A 6412-nucleotide genomic window follows, 5' to 3' on the forward strand; every position below is an offset into this window, starting at 1 on the left:
CACATAGACTAATTTTTTAATTATATAATTTTTTGTGGACTTCATATGTTTATATAATGAACCATGATGGTATTCTCTTCCCATTTCCCTCATAACTTTTGTATTTCTTCAACATATACCCTCAAAACATCCTGTCTTCTTTCTTTTCAGATTTGTTTTTATCACTCTTAATTGTGCATGCATGCGTGTGTGTGTGTGTGTGTGTGTGTGTGTGCATGTGTGTGTGTGTGTGTGTGTGTGTGTGTGTGTGCCATGAGCAGAATTATCTGAGTGTTAGGAACTGAGCTTAGTTCCTCTACAGACCAGTGTGTCCTGTTAACTGCTGTGCCATCCCTTTAGCCCTTCCTTTTCCTATTATAATTTATCAAATTCAGTTACTGCTGTTCATATACACATGGGTATGGATCCACTCACTGGATCCTGGGAAACTTACCAGTGACTATATTTTCTAAGAAGAATGCGTCTCCCTCCTCTAACAGTTATCTGCTGTCGATAACTCTTTAGTGATGAATAGCCCTGGAGAGCATTGCCCCCCTTTTTAATGTTTAATGAAGAAAACAAAAATATATCTAAAAGTGAAGCTTCTGGAAAAAATATTTGTTCTTCCCTGTCTTGTATCACTCCTCAGACTTGACCTTGGACTCCTGCCTGGCCTTGTGTTTCAACACTGGGTCTCTGAACACACCCTTCTTGACAACAGTTTTGTCCAAGGCGATATCCACAGATTACCTTTGAGCATGAGGTGGTTGTAGTCATAAACTTTCACAAAGGACTTGGTCTTGGTTCTATTGGCAATTTTCTTCTTGCCCATGGCAGCTGTCACTTTTTGGAGATAATGGTCAATTCCAGCCACCAGGGCATGGCTGTGAGGGTGGTCTGAGGTGCCGTCATCGATGCATTTCATGATGATGGCCTTGTGTCTAGAGTAGCATCCAACCAGGACCAGCACCACTTTCTAGGGTTTCCTGAACTCTCCCATTTTGACAGCAAGTACCTGGCTTTCAGCAGAAAAAAACACACCTGCCCCTTCTATGCTAGACATTTGATTAGCTAGATCTTGTGTAGGTCTTGTGCTGGTAACCAGGTAACCACAGACACTGTGAGTTCATAAATGCGATAGCCATTTTGAAAGATTGGTTTTTAAGTAGTTTATGGGCAACTCTTTTAGTCATTAGATGTGAGAGGAGCAGAAAATTGGATTCTCATTGATCAAAATTCGAAATCTACTTTAAGTTTATTCTTACAATTTTAAAAATAATTCATATTTATATTTTGTGTGTAGGTATGTACACAAGGCAGGCACATGTGGGGGTCAGAAGAGAATTTTTGATTCCTTGGAACTTGAGTTACCAAAACTAGTCCTCTGCAAGAACAGTATGTGCTCTTAAGCCCGGAGACTTCTCCTAGCACCAAGCCTACTCCTGATAATGTAACTACACCATGATAGACATGCTGCTTCAGTCTGTCTGGTCCCCAAAGCTCATGCACTGGAAACTTGGTCTCCAGTCGGGGAGTGCTAAGATGGTGCAGCCACTGAGAGGTGGGATCTACAGAAACATAAACATGAGTGACTGAGTGCAAGCCCCAGTGCCCCTGTGACAATTGGGCATGAATCTTAACCTTAGTGCTAAGCAGGCAGAGCTGAATGATTCTTTCACCAGACAGTCTAGCCCAACTCAGTAGGAAATTCTGTCTCAAACAAACAAACAAACAAACAAACAAACAAACAAACATCAGTAGAACAATTGAGCAACCCAGCAAACCCAGCCTCTGTCCTCTACACACACGTGCAAGCATGCATGTACCTACACCCTTACACATGCCTGCCCTTATACAAATACAAAAAAAAACCAAAACAAAACAAAAATTAAAGAAATGCATGATGGGTTTTGAAAAGGCTCAGCCTTCTCACTGGGAATACCACCATGCTAATCTTTACTGAAAACTGTAAGTAAGTTAAAACCAGCTCAGCCCAAAATGCCCACAGTTATCAGGGCATGAACACATGGGAGGGACCAGTGTGTGAAGAAGCCTCAAACTGGTCTCTGTCGGAGACAGTGGGTCATGTCTGTGAAGCTTCATGCCTGTAAGCTCCTGTCTGTGGTCCTCTCTGGCCTTCATGGATCACGGATCTCTGCTGCCCCTGTGTGATGGACAGCTGCTGCTGAAGGCGAATTGTGGCAGAGAACCCAAGCAGCTGTTCTCACTGACCCTAAGCAAAGCAAGCAGCCAGCCAGCCATGTGACAGAAGAACACTGATAGGCAAACATAGTAATGGCAGCAGATAGACAATTAGGTGAGCAGCCACGTTTGAATGCTGCCCTGCAGCAGGAAGAGGTGGACAGGAGGCTCTCAGACCGAGGCCTGCCATCGTCAGCCAAGTGTAGTTTCCTTGCCCATTTAAAGCATCTGCATAGGAAATCCTGTCCACCTGTGGTATGACTCCTTGACAATTAGTTAGATCACTTTGCTTTTCCTGTGATGTCTGGGTTGGTCATATGTAGCTGCTGCGCCAGTGGTTAGCCATCCTTTTTTAGCATTAGAGATGTGCAACCAGTCATGTATAACAGGGTTTGAATGTTTTTTATGTGTCCTTCATGTTGTGACTGTTTCACTAAGGTCTCATTGTAAGTCTTCTGTAATCCATTTTTTTTTTTTTTGGTTTATTACAGAAGGATGCTGGGACTTGTTACAAAATGTCAATGTCACTGATGCTTTGAAAGGCAATATTTATTTTGGGAGAAAGTCATCCTTGGGTGTGCAGGAGATCTTGGGTATGTAACTAGATGTAATAGGAGCTGAGAGATAGCATGACAAAAGAAGAATGGCTTCCTGAAGTTTTTTGGGGTTGGGCAGTGGTGGCTGAATGGTAGGAAGCTAGCGGAGGAATGTGGGCACAGGATAGGAAGGGCAGTTTGGGCTTAGTGCGTGAATGATGAGAGACACAGGGGAGGATCCTCTAGGGCAGAGGTGAGCAGGAGGCAGCTTGAGAGTGGGGACATGAATCTCACTTGGACATTGTCTTCTCCCTTTGAACTTCTGAGGAGATACCTCCCTTCCCAGGCCTTTGTCATTTTTGTGAGATTTTGGCAATGGGCTATATTGTGTGCCGAAAATCCCAGATGAAACACATGAAGGCTAGAGAAGCGCTTGAGCCTCTCGGTCTTCAGGATCTGCTCTTGCTCTTGCTTTGCACGGGACTAATGTGGCCCTCAAGAGGTTCAGAAGGAGAAGCATAGGGCTGACCCGAGTTCAGGTATTTTGTGGAGCATGACTGCATGCAGCAAGGCAGATCACAGAGTCACTCAGGAAGAACTCTGTCTTCATATTCATGTCTCTGCTCCTCATGGGTTGTTTCCTGAAGATGGTCTACAGGATTCGCTTTGTGTTCTTCAACTCCCTGGGAAAACACCTGTTTGTGCCCATCTCAGTGGTCAGCATCCTGGGCAAATAAAATTCTCCACAACACAATTCCTTCATGACTCTAAATGCTATGCAATCTGTATTTGGTTATATTTACCATCGATAATACAGGTGCCAGAGTATTGATTTTTCTTTTTGCTCAGAGAATTGATTTCAGAGCCTTTGTGTATACACAAAGCCTTTTAGCCCAGGCTTGCACAGACTAAGATAGTTAAAAGTGAAAAACCACCCAGTCAATTCATTTATCTTGAAAATATGTTCCACCTGCTTAAAGAGAAAATTTAGAGCATAATAAAGACACCGGGTATTTAACTCCTTTCCTAACGTGTGTTGGCATCTGCCTCATGATCACCCTTGTTCATTAACTTCATGATGGTTTTTAGAATCTAATTTTATCCTAGCTGGAATCCTGCATTTCTCATGTAAAGCTAAGCATGCACACACAAGGCTCACTTGGTAAGAAGGGGTGCTACACGTCCCCTGGAGGACATTCATCATGCTCTCTCTGGGTTGGTGACATCCTATTGCCTGGCCATTGAATTGCAGAAATGCTTTTAGGTCGCTAATGGATAACAGAAATAGATTTCCACTTCTCAAAAAAAGGAGCTTTGGTGTTTCTGGGGCTAATTAAAGTACCTGGAAGAGTAAGTGGGTCAATGCCTAGCCATCTCCATAGTCTACTGGTTTGGAATGGAGGAAACTATTAAGCTTTGAGGTGGGGCTTTTAATTATGTCTTGGTAACTACACAGGTGTACAACCAGTGACTTAATGGATTAAATCTTATTATAAAGATTTTTAAAAAGGTTAATAAAGTATTCTCACTTTCTTGACCTCCTATTAGTCTTTGGAAAGGATGATATTTCAGAGAGTGGATGCAGTTCCTTCTCAGGTCTTCATGCCAAATGTTGCATCTGTCTTGCTCCATTATAGGAAATATTCTGGAAAGGAATGTGTTCTTGCGATGGGCTTTCTTTCTTTGAGTATATTTGTATATATGCATGTGTATGTGTATATGTGTATGTATATATATGTATATATGTGTATGTGTGTATGTGTATATGTGTATGTGTGTATATGTATATACGTGTATGTGTGTATGTGTATATGTGTATGTGTGTATATGTATATATGTGTATGTGTATATGTGTATGTGTGTATGTGTATATGTGTATGTGTGTATATGTATATATGTGTATATGTGTATGCGTGTATATGTATATATGTGTATGTGTATATGTGTGTGTTATATATATGTTATGAATGTGTATATGTGTATGTGTACATATGTATGTGTGTGTGCATGTGTGTGTGAGGGCTGTAAATGTATTTGTGTGTTGATATTCATGTGAGTGTGTGTGTGTGTGTGTGTGTGTGTGTGTGTGTGTGTGTGTGAAAAGCCGACCTTGAACTCCATGTTCCTATTGGTGAATACTTATCTGCATTAACCCTCTTGTATTTAAGTTGTGCTTTATGGGTGACAAGCTGATCTTAAGTATCTTGTAGCAAGCAATAGGAAACTCTTGGGCCAAGAGAGAAGAGATACATCATCTATATTCCATATTTTCTTTGGAAGAATTCATGGTGGACCTAAAGAGTATGTATAGGTTGTATTGAATTTTATAATAAGCACTTTCTATTGAATTCTAGACCCTTGTGATAGTAGTATCCTGTGTGGGCAAGGATTACTTCAGACATAGAAAAGAAATAGACCAGGTACACTAGGGCCAGGGTGGCACCATGGTGTCACAGCAGAGGTAGTATTGATGCTGAAGAGAGGAAAGAGATTCATAACTGTTGAGAGATGGGATCCCCTCCTACACACACACACACACACACACACACACACACACACACACACACACACACACAATGGGCTGTCTAGGCTAGCCCCAATGAGAGAAGATACACCTAGTTTTGCAGCAACTTGATATGCCAAGGTTGGTTGATATCCATGGGAGGCCTCTCCTTTTCTGAAGAAAAAGAGAGGAGTAGTAGATGGGGGAGCAGAGGTGGGGGAAGAAGAGAGAGGAAACTGCAGTTGGGATGTAAAGTAAGTAAATAAATAAAAAATAAAAATAAAAAGTTAAAAAATGAAATGATCCTTTATGTATGAATGCAAGAAGGATGTAGCTCACTGATAGTGTGATTGTCTAACATATGTGAGACCCTGGGGGAATGCCCAGTGTGGTAGTTTAAATAATATGATGGGATCATATATTCGAATGCCAAGTCACCAGGAGTGGAACTCTTTGAAAGGATTAGAAGGATTTGGAGGTATGGCCTTGTTGGAAGAAGTGTGTCCTGGAAAGCCCATGCCCGACTCAGTCTCTCTCCCTGCAGACCAGGATGTAGCTCTCAGCTACTTCTCTAGCATCATGCCTGCCATGTCTGCTACTATGAGCCCTGCCATGATAAATAATGGACTAATCCTCTGAAACTGAAGGCAAGCCCTCAACTAAATGCTTTCTCTTAACAAGAGTTGCTGTGGACATGTTATCTCTTTATAGCAATAGAATAGTGACAAAGACACTCAGCAAGACACACACACACACACACACACACACACACACGGCAAACCAAACCCTCAACAAAAATCAAACAATAACAAGGGACTCCATGTTGAGACTGGGCCATGTGCACCCTGGCTCTCTCAATAAGCCTATAGCTATCCCCTTGAGCATAGAATGGAGGACAGTGTGAAGGCTTTGCCTTCAGACTGACCCTTCATGTCGGCTGCATGATCTACAGACAGACGTTTTTTTCAAGTTGTGGGTTTTCCTCTCTGTAAGGTGGGGTCCAGCTGCAATGCCAGGTAGCTGTGGGGCTCCAAGAAGATGAAGCAGGCATTTTCCCTGGCACATCACGCTTGTTGAGTCAGAGTTACTGCCCCTCCCCCCTATTCTGAGGCCCACCAGGCCTGAGGAAACTTTGTTCATCTCTTGAGCTAATGGGACAAGTGTTCTCAAGATCAGTGCTCTACGGCACAAT

At 42.4% G+C, this 6412-nt stretch overlaps 1 pseudogene; it reads right to left on the bottom strand.

The window, feature by feature from the left end:
- Positions 1-617: 617 nt before the first annotated feature.
- Positions 618-979, bottom strand: LOC108349970 (60S ribosomal protein L27 pseudogene; annotated as a pseudogene).
- Between the last annotated feature and the right edge of the window lie 5433 nt (positions 980-6412).

Source organism: Rattus norvegicus, chromosome 2, assembly GCF_021556685.1.
Source record: "Rattus norvegicus strain SHRSP/BbbUtx chromosome 2, alternate assembly SHRSP_T2T, whole genome shotgun sequence".
NCBI classification, from domain to species: Eukaryota; Metazoa; Chordata; class Mammalia; order Rodentia; family Muridae; genus Rattus; species Rattus norvegicus.